Here is a 16,565-nt window from a genome sequence, read left to right as displayed (position 1 = left end):
TCGCCAGGCCCTCTTCGGTGCCTGGCAATGACGTTATGCAGCGCCAGGAGATGGCATAGGAAAGGAGCGGTGTACAACAAGAAACCGGAGTGAAAACTGAGTACTCCCTTTCAGTGCGTGTCATTGTCGGGCCCACTATGGTGCCCGGCAATGACGTCATGCAGTGCCTGGAGATGGAATAGGAAAGGAGCGGTGTACCACAAATGAAAGATGGACATTTCAGAACAGAATCCAAAGAACAAAGAAAAACAACTGAAAAAGTTGTGCCTGAAACGTAAAAATACCAACAATGGCCATGCAGAAAACAACTAGGTATTTTGGAAACTTTGTAAAAACTATGTGAAACAAAAAAAACTATGAAAAACAAATCAATACAAAATGGTGTTTGAAAGAAAATGGGAAAAAGAGGAATTCTTTGCTCTATTATGACATAAAATAAATTTTCAACTACATCAAACTGATCTCGAACTGATAAGCTCACTCAGTTGCCCTTTAGGGTTACATACAGTCTTTGAACACACAACCAAAACGATAACACATGCACAAATGAGTTGGAATGATGCAACAAGATGCATGGCGTTCTTTGTTTTTTAAAATCGAGAACCAAGAAGGATGCAATTGCTGCCAATGATGCATTAGGAACGCAAGATTACAGCAATGTCTTCCCTCTGATTTGAAATGTGAAATTAATCAAATATTTTCATGTACCCCCAGAGCAGACATGCTGTCTGTCATTTTCCTCGAAGGATAATTTTAAAACGTATACATATTGAAAATATCATGTAAAACTGTATTAAAGGGTAAACATACACTTAAATGGTACCAAGTTTGGGACTGCAATTGCATTGACCCCGTCTCCTGGGGCAGGGACACAAATGATACTGCTCTTGCACCAATGATACTGCTCTCGCACAAATGAAACTGCTCTCGCACCAATGATACTGCTCTCGCACAAATGAAACTGCTCTCGCACAAATGAAACTGCTCTCGCACCTTATTGCCATGATACTGCTCTCGCACAAATGATACTGCTCTCACACCTTATTGCCATGATACTGCTCTTGCACAAATGATACTGCTCTCACACCTTATTTTCCATGACGCTGCTCTCGCACAAATGACACTGCTCTCGCACCTTATTGCCATGATACTGCTCTGGCACAAATGATACTGCTCTTGCACCTTATTGCCATGATACTGCTCTCGCACCTTATTGCCATGATACTGCTCTCGCACAAATGATACTGCTCTCTCACCTTATTGCCATGATACTGCTCTCTCACCTTATTGCCATGATACTGCTCTCGCATCTTAATGCTATGTGGAGATCATAACTGCCAAGTTTCATGAATTTCTGCACAACAGTTTAAATAGCCGGACGCATGGACGGAGCTGCTTTTGCGCATGCACAATGATTGGAGGTCACGTCTTTTCGAAGCTGTCCATGCGCTCACGCTTTCGAAGCTGTCCATGCGCTCACGCTTTCGAAGTTAAGCAATTTTTCACAATTGTGTTTTTGTCGAAACTGTATCTATCTTTCGGTGTGTGTACCTACAGTGTGTCTTTAGTAACATTCTCGGTGTTAATTTTTCATCCATATCTAAAACATCCTCGGTTAATTCGTGTCACGTATTTTGAGGCCTAGTAGGCTACCGTGTCCGACCTTGAGGCTTTGTTTTTCTCTCAGCGGTTCGTCGATTGCGCTGCAATTACTTTCGTTCTCTGTTTTTGTCCCAGTCTTTCACCCCATCCTTCCTTGTTTAAAATCTCAACTCAAAAAAAAAAAAAAAAAAAAAAAAAAAATTTCCTTCCCTGTTCTTATTCGCTTATTCGTTGTTCTTATTTGTTCGTTCGTTCTTTGATCACGTGTTTCACCCCCATTTCCATTTTCCATTTCCCCAGATAGTTTTCACTGCTCAATTTTAAAATGTTTAAACTTTCCCCTGAAGAACTGTATTCTGTCGTATATTATAACACCTTTTTCTTCTTCTTCTATAAAAGGATGCTTTTGACTTGCTCACCAAATCTATTCATTCCAAAAAAAAATTCCATCTCTTACAGTTCCTCTTTTCTACATTCCCGAAACTCTCCTGCACTCCACCTCTCCCTCCTTCAGCGTCCTCAAACGTATTTTTGACTCGAAGGTCACAAGAAACACATTTTGCAATAAATGTTTGTTTCCCATTAATCGTACACTTTTCAAACTCCAATCTCACCCCTCCCCTCCAAATCTTCCCCATCACCCCTTCCCTCCACAACTTCACCATCACCCCTCCCCTCCAAAACTTCCCAATCACCCCTCCCCTCCAAATCTACCCCCTTGCCCCTCCCCTCCAAATCTTCCCCATCACCCATCTCTTTCAAATATTCCCCCTTGCCCCTCCCCTCCAAATCTTCCCCATCACCCATCCCTTTCAAATCTTCCCCCTTGCCCCTCCCCTCCAAATCTTCCCCATCACCCCTTCCTTCCAAAACTTCCCCATCACCCCTCCTCTCCAAAACTTCCCCATCACCCCTCCCCTCCAAATCTACCCCCTTGCCCCTCTCCTCCAAATCTTCCCCATCACCCATTTCTTTCAAATCTTCCCCCTTGCCCCTCCCCTCCAAATCTTCCCCATCACCCATCCCTTTCAAATCTGCCCCCTTGCCCCTTCCCTCCTAAACTCCCCCCACACCCCTCCCCTCTGAGACTCTACTTCGCTCCTCCCCTCTGAGACTCCCCTCTCACTCCTCCTCCTCCTCAAAGTGTCCTCCCTGCTTCTTCCCCCTTCTAACTCTCACCTCCATCTCCCCCAACCTTCTGCATCGCTCTTCTCCCTCCTCAAATAACACCTCACTGTGCCTCACCCAATCACCATGAAATTGTCCACCCCATTCTTCCCTTTCTCCAAGCTATTCTGAAATCTCTGACACACCTCTGACAATCTCTGACACACATCTTACCCTACCCCTCCCCCCCCCCGTTCTGTATCCGATGCTCCCCCTTCCTCTTCATTAACGGTATGGACTTCAAACATCCGGGGCCTTTGCTCAAACCTGACTGATCTCTCCATGCAGGTTGCTTCTGACAAACCAGACGTGATCTGCTTAACAGAAGCTTTCCTCCTTCATGATGTCTCTGATTCCTTGGTATCTCTCCCAGGTTACTCCCTCCTCCGGTATGATAGACCTGAGCCTCGTCCTGGAGGTGGGGTTGCTATCTTTATAAAAAAAACTCTCTTCCTCACACGCACCGCACTGCCCTCTCTCCACCTCACCCCCGGAATACCTTTGGTTACGGCTTCCCCATCGCTCCCACCTTTTGTTCATATGTGTGTTGTACCGTCCACCAAACAGTGATGACTCCATCTACATCTTGCTGTCTGAAAATATGGACCAACTTCTATCAACCCAACCCAACTCTCTCTTCCTCATATGTGGTGATTTCAATTGTCACCATGCCAGTTGGCTGGGTGTGGGTACCTCTCTCACCAGCCATGGCTCTTCAGCAAAGGACTTCTGCACCTCACTGGGACTGACACAATCTGTCAATGTCCCGACCCGGATCTCAGTCAACGGAGCATCTTCTCTTCTGGACTTGGTTATGACTAACTTCCCTGAAAATGTCTGTTGCTCTTCTTCTGCTCCAATCGGCTCATCTGATCATGTGCTTGTTAAAGTGGACATCTCTCTGACCTTTCTCAGAGAGCCTCCTCAGCATCGACGAGTCTGGCGTTTCACTCAGGCCAACTGGCACGGTCTTCAAGCAGCCATAAATCATCTGGACTGGTCTCCCATCTCTACCGCCTCTGACATCAACTCATCCTGGGAATTCCTCCAAAGTAAATTGCTCTCTCTCTCTCATGCACGGATTTATCCCATCTCGTCTTCAGTTGACATACCCTTCCTCCCATCCATGGTACACGGAATCTTGTGGTGAGGCTATTGCCCAGAAACAACTTGCTTTCGTCTCCGGGAAAGCAAATCCAACGGAAGGAAATCTCATTTCCTTTCACAAAGCCCGAAACAAGTGTGTGTCCACCCTCAGGAGAGCCAGGAAACAACATCTCTCCGTTCTCAAGACCGAACTCTCTTATCTGTCTCCCTCTTCCAAATCCTGGTGGCGTCTGGTCAAATCTGTTTCTGGTGTTTGTTCCCCCTCCATCCCCTCCCTCACCTCAAACGGCTACACGGCTGACTCCGCACATGAAAAGGCTGAATGCCTCAACTCTGTGTTTGCCTCTAAATCTTGTGTCCCAAACCCAACCCTCTCTGTACCCACCGTACCCAGTCACACCCAGCTGCTCCTGGACTCTGTGTCAGTTCCTCCTGACAAGGTGGAAAAGTTTCTATCAACCCTCGACTCTGATTCTGCAACTGGACCTGACGGAATCCGCCCATGGGTCCTAAAATCCTGTTCTTCCGCTCTTTCACTCCCTCTCTCTGCTCTCTTCACCCTCTCTTTTGCTCAAGGTCATCTGCCATGTGCTTGGAAATCAGCCAACATCACCGCTTTGCACAAAAAAGGTGCAAAAACAGATCCTAGCAACTACAGACCAATCAGCCTTCTCCCAATTATCAGCACAGTCATGGAATCCATCATTGCTTCGGATATGAAATCTTTCCTCTTCTCCAATGGCTTGATCTCTGATCATCAATTTGGTTTCAGACCTGGTCACTCTACTCTGGACATGCTGCTTCTGCTTTCTCAACAATGGATGGAGGTCCTCAATGCCAAACAGGAAATTAGAGCTGTCTCCCTTGACAAATCATGTGCCTTCGATACGGTGTGGCACCCCGCTCTGCTCACCAAACTCTCCTCCTTTGGTATCCATGGAAATCTCCAAGCATGGCTGGCGGACTTCCTCTCCAGTCGTAGTCAACGTGTGGCCCTTAATGGGTTTTTCTCATCTCCTCTTTCTGTTCAGGCTGGAGTTCCCCAAGGCAGTGTTCTGGGCCCTATGCTTTTTCTGGTCTTCATCAATGATCTCTCTGACTCTCTTCAAAATCCTCTCTAGCTCTTTGCTGATGACTCTACTCTCTGTCGCTCCATTCCTCATCCCACAGATCGGCAGTCTGCAGCCTCCTCACTCTCTGCAGACCTGGACAAAATCACAGACTGGGCAAATAAGTGGAACATGTCTTTCAATCCTGACAAATCTCACACTCTTACGATGTCTCTCTGAAAAGACCGACTGGACAACCCTCCCAGCCACTTTCTGAATAATCCTCTCCAAGAAGTACTGTCACTCAAGGTTTTGGGTCTCACTATCTGCCATGATCTTTCCTGGGAAAACCACATTTCAAATCTGGCCTCCAAAGCCAGTCGCCGACTGGGCATCCTCCGTCGTGCGAAGTCCTTCCTTGGCACACCTGAGCTCCTCAGCACATACCAGGCTTTCATCCGCAGCTCAATGGAATACTGCTCTCCCCTCTGGGCTGGTGCATCCTGCCTCACACCTAGCTCGTCTTCACGCTGTTGAAACCAAAGCGTTCAGAATCATTGGAATCTCCTGCGCTGAAGCTAACGCCAAGGGCCTTTCACTCACTCACCACAGGCAGGTTGGTGGTCTTTCCGTCTTCTACCGACTCCTCTCTGGTCTCGACCCCCAGCTCTCTCTAGACTCTGTCCCCCAAGTATTCCTACAGGTCCCACAAGATCTGCCTGCAAACCTCTTATGGTTAAACTGCCAAAATCAAGACTCTCTGCTCACCTCCACTCCTTCATTCCTCTTTTCTCCCGCCTCTGGAACAAACTCCCTCACTCTCTTCAATCCCACTCCACCCTCCAGGTCTTTGAAACAGCTGTTCACCACTATTTTTTTTTTTTTTTTTTTTTTTTGTATACAAGATCGAGGCTCGTGAAAGAGCGAACATTAATCACACAGAAAGACAAACAGACACACAAAACAAATAACATCGGGAGCGGTAGACAAGATGGGGAGAGAGGGGGAAGGACACAAACACAACATTTGAGAGCAGGGCCCGAGAGACATGGAGAGAACTGTGGGAGGGAGAGGGCTTTGGGGGGAAGGCATGGGAAGGGGGGGGGGGGGGTGGGAGAGGTATAAAACATATGGACACTGCCAAGACTTCCAGGAAAGAAGTTGGAATTTCAAACAAGGTGGATCTGGGGTGAATTAGTGGGGGTAGAAAAGATCAAGGTTTTGGATGGGGGAAGATAAGAGATGGTGGTGAACAGCTGTTTTGAAGACCTGGAGGGAGGAGTGTGATTGAAGTGAGTGTGGGAGTTTGTTCCAGAGGCGGGAGAAAAGAGGAATGAAAGAGTGAAGGTGAGCAGAGAGCCGAGATTTCGGCAGTTTAACCATCAGAGGGTGGCTGGCAGATCTTGTGCGACCTGTAGGAATATTTGGGGGACAGAGCACAGAGAGAGCTGGGGGAGCAAGGCCGGAGAGGAGTCGGTAGAAGACAGAAAGACCACCTACCTGCCTGCGGTGAGTGAGTGAAAGGCCCTCAGAGATAGCTTCATCGCGGGAGATTCCAATGATTCTGAAAGCTTTGGATTCAACAGCGTGAAGCCGAGCCAGGTGTGAGGCAGGAGCACCAGCCCATAGGGGAGAACAGTATTCCATTGAGCTGCGGATGAAAGCCTTGTATGTGGTGAGGAGCTCAGGTGTGCCTAGGAAGGACTTCGCACGACGGAGAATGCCCAGTCGGCGACTGGCTTTGGAGGCCAGCTTGGAAATGTGGTTTTCCCAAGAAAGATCATGGCAAATGGTGAGACCCAAAAGCTTGAGCGACAGAACTTCTTGGAGAGGATTGTTGAGAAAGTAGATGGGAGGGTTGTCCAGTCGATCTTTTCGGAGAGACATAGTAAGAGTGTGAGATTTGTCAGGATTGAAAGACATGTTCCACATGTTTGACCAGTCTGTGATTTTGTCCAGGTCTTCAGAGAGTTAGGAGGCTGCAGACTGCCGATCTGAGGGAAGAGGAATGGAGCGGCAGAGAGTGGAGTCATCAGCAAAGAGATACAGAGGATTTTCCAGAGAGTCGGAGAGATCATTGATAAAGACCAGAAAAAGCACAGGGCCCAGCACACTGCCTTGGGGAACTCCAGCCTGAACGGGAAGGGGAGATGAGAGAAATCCATTCAGGGCCACACGTTGACTACGACCAGAGAGGAGGTCCGCAAGCCATGCATGGAGATTTCCATGGATACCATAGGAGGAGAGTTTGGTGAGCAGAGCTGGGTGCCAGACCGTATCGAAGGCACGTGATATGTCAAGGGAGACAGCTCTGATTTCCTGTTTGGCATTGAGGACCTCCATCCATTGTTGAGACAGCAGAAGCAGCATGTCCAGAGTAGAGTGACCTGGTCTGAAACCAAATTGATGATCAGAGATCAAGCCATTGGAGAAGAGGAAAGATTTCATATCCGAAGCAATGATGGATTCCATGACTTTGCTGATAATTGGGAGCAGGCTGATTGGTCTGTAGTTGCAAGGATCTGTTTTTGCACCTTTTTTGTGTAAAGCGGTAATGTTTGCCGATTTCCAGGATGCTGGCAGATGACCTTGAGCAAAAGATAGGGTGAAAAGAACAGAGAGAGGGTGAGATAGAGCGGCAGAGCAGGATTTTAGGACCCGTGGGCTGATGCCATCTGGTCCAGTTGCAGAATCAGAGTCGAGGTTTGACAAAAACTCCTCCACCTTGTCAGGAGAGAAGGTCACAGAGTCCAGGAGCAGTTTGGTTCGACTGGGAAAGGTGGGAACAGAGAGATATGGGTTTGGGACTAAGGATTTTGAGGCAAACACTATCTCTTATCTTCCCCCATCCAAAACCTTGATCTTTTCTCCCCCTGCTAATTTCACCCCAAATCCACTTTTTTGAAATATCAACTTCTGTCCTGGAAGTCCTTGGTGTCCTTGTGTTTTATGCTTCTCCTCCCCCCCCCCCCCCCCCCTCCTTCCCATGCCTCCTCCCCCCAAGCCCTCTCCCTCCCCTCAAATGTTGTGTTTGTGTGCTTCCCCTTCTCTCCCCATCTTGTCTTCCGCTCCCCTTATTATATACTGTGTGTGTCTGTTTGATTTGTTTGTGAAATCAATGTTAGCTCTTTCACGAGACTCGATTCTGTATACAAAAAAGAAAAAGAAAAAAAAAAGCTGGGTTTTTTTTCTTCTAAAAAGCATGGGCAGAGAAATTGTTGAAATTTTTTCATTGTTGCTGTATTGTGGGAATCTTTCATTTGGATTATGTTCTAACACTGGGTTTTTTCATACAACTATTTTTCAGATGAATCGAGAGAATCTAGCAGATTATCTAAAGGTGAGTATTTCAGAAAACTTGTTTGAAACATTTTTTTACATTTAAAAAACACTTGTATTGCTCAAAACAAAGAACCTTGCTTTTATCATACCATTACAATCCTATAGGCCGGGTGGTGCTTTCATTTACGTTTTTCTTACTGTTTGCAGTATTCGGTCCAGATGACAAAGTTTCTGGACTCTTGTGAGGAAGTTGCAAAACGTCGTGTTTTTATTTATGTCTGGTCACGTGACCAGATGCCACGCCCTTCATGGCGGCCGAAGCGCTGTAGGAATGTTTTCAAAATTCTTGTATAATAAGGAAAATGGAAGAGCAGTTTTACCTGATGTAATGAGAACGATACGAGCACACGATGTACATACTGCTTGAGATCAATGGAAATGAGTATAACTACCATAAAAATGGATGCCGTTTGTTTAGTCGTTGCACGGCTCACCCTGCACTTGATTAGACATGAACATGGTCCATTTCGATCTATTTCAATGATTAAATTCAGCGGTGACAGAAAGCAGATCACAAGGTTTGCACTTTGTCATTTGCACCATTATTTGCACATTGCACCGAAACCTGGCAACAACCTCTGGACTACTACACACTTAACCTCACCACACCCAATGGATATTCCTACGTCAATAAACCACGCTCGGAGGGCCGAGGTGGTGGAATTGCCGTTATCCACCGTCAAGACATCAAGACCAACCTCATCTCCATCTCATCTGCTCCATCATTTGAACACCTGGCTTTAAAACTCTCTGGTCACACGCAGTCAGTCATGGCTGTCGTCTACCGCCCTCCCAAACCACACCCATCATTCCTGTCTGACTTCTCCTACTTTCTGACCCAGCTATGTTCCCTCTCCCCCTCAATCCTCCTCCTTGGTGATTTCAATATCCACATGGACTCCACTGACTCCACAATAACCACTGACTTCACTGATTTACTCACCTGCTTTAACCTCACTCAACACGTCGACTTTCCTACCCATATCCGTGGTCACATTTTGGACCTTGTCTGCTCCACTGGATTAAGTTTGCACCATCTCTATGGCTCCGACCTCACCCTCTCTGAACACTTAGCCATCACTCTGACCATCAACATCCCCGCCCCAACACCAAGGCATTATCGCACAATCAACTTCCGTAAGCTAAACGCTCTTTCACCTACCTCATTCTCATCCACCCTCTCTGAAAAAATGTCCACTTCTCCCTTCATTGACCTCCACACCCCTTCCGACCTCACTGACTACTACAACCACACTCTCTCCTCCTGCCTTGACCAGCTTGCACCTGTAAAAACCAAAACAGTTTCTTTCACCCATTCTGCTCCCTGGTTTACCCCTGAACTCCACCTGATGAAAACTCGTGCTCGCCAACTTGAAAGACTCCGCAATAAAACGGGTCTCACAGTTCACTCCCAAGCCTACAAGGACCACATACAACACTACAAAGATGCCCTCTCCCGCGCCCGCTCTGCCTACTACTCTCAAATTATCCACTCTGGCTCCGGAAACCCAAAAGCACTCTTCTCGACAATAAACAAACTCCTCCGCCCCCTGAACACCACCACCCAGTCATTCACAGTAGACAACTGCATCTCCTTCCTCTCTTTCTTCCAACGCAAAATTGACAACATCTACAACAGCTTGACCACCGCCGCACCCGCTCCCCCTCCAACCACCTGCCCCCCCTTGTCCTGCCATCCCCTGTCTCAGTTCTCCCCAATCTCCCCTACTGACCTCTCTGAACTCCTCATAGGAATGAAAACTGCCACCTGCACTCTTGACCCCATCCCCTCCAGCTTTGTCAAAGCCTCCCTTCCTGCTCTCTCTCCACTTATCATTGCAACAATAAACTCCTCCCTGTCTACAGGCATCGTCCCACCTTCCCTCAAAATTGCTGCTGTTACCCCCATTCTAAAAAAACCTGGTCTAAACCCTGACACCCTAAACAACTTCAGACCCATCTCCAACCTACCCTTTCTGTCAAAAGTTTTGGAACGCGCTGTAGCCACTCAACTCAAACATCATCTCTCTGCCAATAACCTGGATGAAACATTCCAATCCGGAATCCGCTCCAACCACAGTACTGAAACTGCTCTCCTCAAAATCACCAACGACCTTCTCCTCTCCTCTGACGCTGGCAACCTCAACATTCTCGTCCTCCTCGACCTCAGCGCTGCCTTTGACACCATCGATCACACTATCCTCCTCACCCGACTTGAATCCACCTTTAACGTTACCGGCACTGCCCTCTCTTGGATTAAATCATACCTCTCTGACAGATGCCAGTTCATCTCCATCAATAACTGCAAATCCCCCACTGCTCCCCTCCCCCAAGGTGTCCCCCAAGGTTCAGTTCTTGGCCCCCTCCTCTTCATCCTTTACCTGTCCCCGCTCGGTCACTTAATCCGCCGTCATGGTCTCCAATTCCACTGCTTCGCCGATGACATCCAGCTTTTCATCTCCACCAAGTCCGTCTCCACCGACACCCACTCTATCCTGACAAACTGCATCACTGAAATAAAATCCTGGCTTCAAATCAACTTCCTCAAGCTTAACTGTGATAAATCTGAAATAATCATCATTGGCCCAAAAACGCTCACAAAATCCACCCATAACTTTGCCCTCAACATCGACGGTATCCCAGTATCCACCTCCCCTCACATCCGGAATCTTGGCGTCATCTTTGACCAAACCCTTTCCTTCGACAAATACACTAAACAGATCACAAAGTCAGCCTTCTTTCACCTGAAAAACATTGCCCGTCTCCGCTCATCCCTCTCCTCCACGGCTGCAGAAACCCTCATCCACGCCTTCATCACCTCCCGTCTGGACTACTGCAATAGCCTCCTCTATGGTTCACCCTCAAAAATCACCAATAAACTCCAATACATTCAGAACTCCGCTGCCCGTCTACTCACCCATTCCCGGACCCGTGACCACATCACCCCCGTCCTTTACAAGCTTCACTGGCTCCCCATCCCCCAGAGAATCCAGTACAAAATCCTCCTCTTGACATACAAAGCCCTCCATAACCTGGCCCCATCCTACCTGGCTGACCTCCTCTCCAGACACACTCCCACCCGCAACCTCCGCTCTGCTGGTACCAACCTCCTGACCCCCTCCATCCGGACCAAATTCAGATCCTGGGGGGACAGGGCCTTCTCCATCGCTGCTCCCACCCTCTGGAACTCACTACCTCACACCATCAGAGACTCCTCCTCACTCACCACATTCAAAACATCACTAAAGACCCACCTGTTCAGCACTGCATTCAACATTCAACCCACAGCATTTAACCCCTGATTATCTCTTCTCCTTCTCCCTCCTTTTGCTTTAAATATTTCCCTATTGATTCTTGTCTTTTTGCAATTGTTGTTTTCATGTTTTGTTATGCATTATGTTTGCCACTCTGTCAAAGCGCCTTTGGGCTTCTGGAAAAGCGCTATACAAAATAAATGAATTATTATTATTATTATTATTATTATTCCAGGGCTTGTTCCTGGTTCCTGTCATAAATGTTGCTGGTCCAAACAATGCTCGCCAGGTACCGAGCAGATCATTCACCTGGTCGAAGAACAGGGGAGCGGTACTTCATTACATCGCTGCTTTTTCTTGTGCGCTTTCTTTTTAAACCGAAGTAGCTTTTGAATGAAAATTATTTCATGTTTTATCGAGTCACCCCAGATCTTTTGTTTTGTTTTTCCAGCAACATGCGACATCCAAAATTAAAGACAAGTGGGTGATCAACGTCGTGGATCAAAACATTTGTGTGATCGACAAAGTAGATTGAAATGGGGGTTTGTGTACTTTGGACTTTGCAGGAGGTACGTGTCCTCCAAGCTAGTGCGTAACCTGCGAAAGATTTGAATGTAATGTGACACGTGAATAAACATTGGATATGACCTCAAAACCTTCAGTTTCTGCTCCCTGTGATAATCATTCAATAATGTATTTTTTTTAATGCTCATGTTTTTATAACTATCTCAGAAACCAAGTTCGATTGATGACATCGATTGGAAACAACAGTGCATGAAGTTTGAGGTATATAGAGGAAAAATGGACCAGAAAAGGCAAAGACGTGGAAGATGAAGAGAGCGAATAATAAGTTTAAGATGAAGAGAGCGAATAATAAGTTTAAGATGAAGAGAGCGAATAATAAGTTTAAGATGAAGAGAGCGAATAATAAGTTTAAGATGAGGAGAGCAAATAATAAGTTTAAGATGAAGAGAGCGAATAATAAGTTTAAGATGAAGAGAGCGAATAATAAGTTTAAGATGAAGAGAGCGAATAATAAGTTTAAGATGAAGAGAGCGAATAATAAGTTTAAGATGAAGAGAGCGAATAATAAGTTTAAGATGAAGAGAGCGAATAATAAGTTTAAGATGAAGAGAGCGAATAATAAGTTTAAGATGAAGAGAGCGAATAATAAGTTTAAGATGAGGAGAGCAAATAATAAGTTTAAGATGAAGAGAGCGAATAATAAGTTTAAGATGAAGAGAGCAAATAATAAGTTTAAGATGAAGAGAGCGAATAATAAGTTTAAGATGAAGAGAGCGAATAATAAGTTTAAGATGAGGAGAGCAAATAATAAGTTTAAGATGAAGAGAGCGAATAATAAGTTTAAGATGAGGAGAGCAAATAATAAGTTTTTGATGAAGAGAGCGAATAATAAGTTTAAGATGAAGAGAGCGAATAATAAGTTTAAGATGAGGAGAGCAAATAATAAGTTTAAGATGAAGAGAGCGAATAATAAGTTTAAGATGAGGAGAGCAAATAATAAGTTTTTGATGAAGAGAGCGAATAATAAGTTTAAGATGAAGAGAGCGAATAATAAGTTTAAGATGAGGAGAGCGAATAATAAGTTTAAGATGAAGAGAGCGAATAATAAGTTTAAGATGAAGAGAGCAAATAATAAGTTTAAGATGAGGAGAGCAAATAATAAGTTTAAGATGAAGAGAGCGAATAATAAGTTTAAGATGAGGAGAGCAAATAATAAGTTTTTGATGAAGAGAGCGAATAATAAGTTTAAGATGAAGAGAGCAAATAATAAGTTTAAGATGAGGAGAGCAAATAATAAGTTTAAGATGAAGAGAGCGAATAATAAGTTTAAGATGAGGAGAGCAAATAATAAGTTTTTGATGAAGAGAGCGAATAATAAGTTTAAGATGAAGAGAGCGAATAATAAGTTTAAGATGAGGAGAGCGAATAATAAGTTTAAGATGAAGAGAGCGAATAATAAGTTTAAGATGAAGAGAGCGAATAATAAGTTTAAGATGAAGAGAGCGAATAATAAGTTTAAGATGAGGAGAGCGAATAATAAGTTTAAGATGAAGAGAGCGAATAATAAGTTTAAGATGAAGAGAGCGAATAATAAGTTTAAGATGAGGAGAGCGAATAATAAGTTTAAGATGAAGAGAGCGAATAATAAGTTTAAGATGAAGAGAGCGAATAATAAGTTTAAGATGAAGAGAGCGAATAATAAGTTTAAGATGAATAGAGCGAATAATAAGTTTAAGATGAAGAGAGCGAATAATAAGTTTAAGATGAAGAGAGCGAATAATAAGTTTAAGATGAGGAGAGCGAATAATAAGTTTAAGATGAAGAGAGCGAATAATAAGTTTAAGATGAATAGAGCGAATAATAAGTTTAAGATGAAGAGAGCGAATAATAAGTTTAAGATGAAGAGAGCGAATAAAAAGTTTAAGATGAATAGAGCGAATAATAAGTTTAAGATGAAGAGAGCGAATAATAAGTTTAAGATGAAGAGAGCGAATAATAAGTTTAAGATGAAGAGAGCGAATAATAAGTTTAAGATGAAGAGAGCGAATAATATGTTTACGATGAAGAGAGCGAATAATAAGTTTAAGATGAAGAGAGCGAATAATAAGTTTAAGATGAAGAGAGCGAATAATAAGTTTAAGATGAAGAGAGCGAATAATAAGTTTAAGATGAAGAGAGCGAATAATAAGTTTAAGATGAAGAGAGCGAATAATAAGTTTAAGATGAAGAGAGCGAATAATAAGTTTAAGATGAAGAGAGCGAATAATAAGTTTAAGATGAAGAGAGCGAATAAAAAGTTTAAGATGAATAGAGCGAATAATAAGTTTAAGATGAAGAGAGCGAATAATAAGTTTAAGATGAAGAGAGCGAATAATAAGTTTAAGATGAGGAGAGCGAATAATAAGTTTAAGATGAAGAGAGCGAATAATAAGTTTAAGATGAAGAGAGCGAATAATACGTTTACGATGAAGAGAGCGAATAATACGTTTACGATGAAGAGAGCGAATAATAAGTTTAAGATGAAGAGAGCGAATAATAAGTTTAAGATGAAGAGAGCGAATAATAAGTTTAAGATGAAGAGAGCGAATAATAAGTTTAAGATGAAGAGAGCGAATAATAAGTTTTTGATGAAGAGAGCGAATAATAAGTTTAAGATGAGGAGAGCGAATAATAAGTTTAAGATGAAGAGAGCGAATAATAAGTTTAAGATGAAGAGAGCGAATAATAAGTTTTTGATGAAGAGAGCGAATAATAAGTTTTTGATGAAGAGAGCGAATAATAAGTTTAAGATGAGGAGAGCGAATAATAAGTTTAAGATGAAGAGAGCGAATAATAAGTTTAAGATGAAGAGAGCGAATAATACGTTTACGATGAAGAGAGCGAATAATACGTTTACGATGAAGAGAGCGAATAATAAGTTTAAGATGAAGAGAGCGAATAATAAGTTTTTGATGAAGAGAGCGAATAATAAGTTTAAGATGAATTGAGAGAAGAAGAAGCGGGAGAGCAAAGAACAAGTAGAACAGGGCAAAGAACAAGTCGAACAGAGCACAGAACAAGTAGAACAGAGCAAAGAACAAGTAGAACAGAGCAAAGAACAAGTAGGACAGCGCACAGAACAAGTCGAACAGAGCACAGAACAAGTAGAACAGAGCAAAGAACAAGTAGAACAGAGCACAGAACAAGTAGAACAGAGCACAGAACAAGTAGAACAGAGCAAAGAACAAGTAGAACAGAGCACAGAACAAGTAGAACAGAGCACAGAACAAGTAAAACAGAGCAAAGAACAAGTAGAACAGAGCAAAGAACAAGTCGAACGGAGCAAAGAACAAGTCGAACAGAGCAAAGAACAAGTAGAACAGAGCAAAGAACAAGTCGAACAGAGCAAACAACAAGTAGAACAGAGCAAAGAAAAAGCAGAACAGAGCAAAGAACAAGTAGAGGAGAGCAAAGAACAAGTCGAACAGAGCAAATAACAAGTAGAACAGAGCAAAGAAGAAGTAGAGGAGAGCAAAGAAAAAGCAGAACAGAGCAAAGAAGAAGTAGAACAGAGCAAAGAACAAGTAGAACAGAGAGAGCAAAGAACAAGTCGAATAGAGCAAACAACAAGTAGAACAGAGCAAAGAACAAGTAGAACAGAGCAAAGAACAAGTCGAACAGAGCAAACAACAAGTAGAACAGAGCAAAGAAAAAGCAGAACAGAGCAAAGAACAAGTAGAGGAGAGCAAAGAACAAGTCGAACAGAGCAAAGAACAAGTAGAACAGAGCAAAGAACAAGTAGAGGAGAGCAAAGAACAAGTCGAACATAGCAAATAACAAGTAGAACAGAGCAAAGAACAAGTAGAACAGAGCACAGAACAAGTCGAACAGAGCCACAGAACAAGTAGAGGAGAGCAAAGAACAAGTCGAACAGGGCAAAGAACAAATAGAACAGAGCAAAGAACAAGTAGAACAGAGCACAGAACAAGTCGAACAGAGCCACAGAACAAGTAGAGGAGAGCAAAGAACAAGTCGAACAGAGCCACAGAACAAGTAGAGGAGAGCAAAGAACAAGTCGAACAGGGCAAAGAACAAATAGAACAGAGCAAAGAACAAGTCGAACAGAGCAAAGAAGAAGTAGAACAGAGCACAGAACAAGTAGAACAGAGCAAAGAAGAAGTAGAACAGAGTAAAGAACAAGTCGAACAGAGTAAAGAACAAGTCGAATAGAGCAAAGAACAAGTCGAACAGAGCAAAGAACAAGTCGAACAGAGCAAAGAACAAGTAGAACAGAGCAAAGAACAAGTAGAACAGAGCAAAGAACAAGTAGAACAGAGCAAAGAACAAGTAGAACAGAGCAAAGAAAAAGCAGAACAGAGTACATAACAAGCAGAACAGAGCAAAGAACAAGTCGAACAGAGCACAGAACAAGTAAAACAGAGCAAATAACAAGTCGAACAGCGCAAGTATATTGCTGCATGGGGACCATGTGATTTTACATACCCGGTACATGCTTGTTATATTGCTGCATGGGGAACAT

The 16,565-nt window shown here is 43.8% G+C and overlaps 1 long non-coding RNA gene across 1 annotated transcript in view; it reads left to right on the top strand.

The window, feature by feature from the left end:
* The window catches only part of LOC144888313 (uncharacterized), a 15,128-nt gene extending 6,346 nt beyond the window's left edge, over window positions 1-8,782 (top strand). The window contains exons 2-3 of the long non-coding RNA XR_013620906.1: window positions 8,233-8,265; window positions 8,415-8,782. This is a non-coding gene — a long non-coding RNA (uncharacterized LOC144888313). The remainder of the gene's footprint in view (window positions 1-8,232; window positions 8,266-8,414) is intronic.
* Window positions 8,783-16,565: the final 7,783 nt, after the last annotated feature.

The sequence above is a fragment of the Myxine glutinosa genome, chromosome 11 (genome assembly GCF_964187855.1).
Source record: "Myxine glutinosa chromosome 11, kmMyxGlut1.1, whole genome shotgun sequence".
Lineage (NCBI taxonomy): Eukaryota > Metazoa > Chordata > Myxini > Myxiniformes > Myxinidae > Myxine > Myxine glutinosa.
The sequence above is the reverse complement of the archived record's forward strand: the minus strand, read 5'-3'. Positions and strand labels throughout refer to the sequence as shown.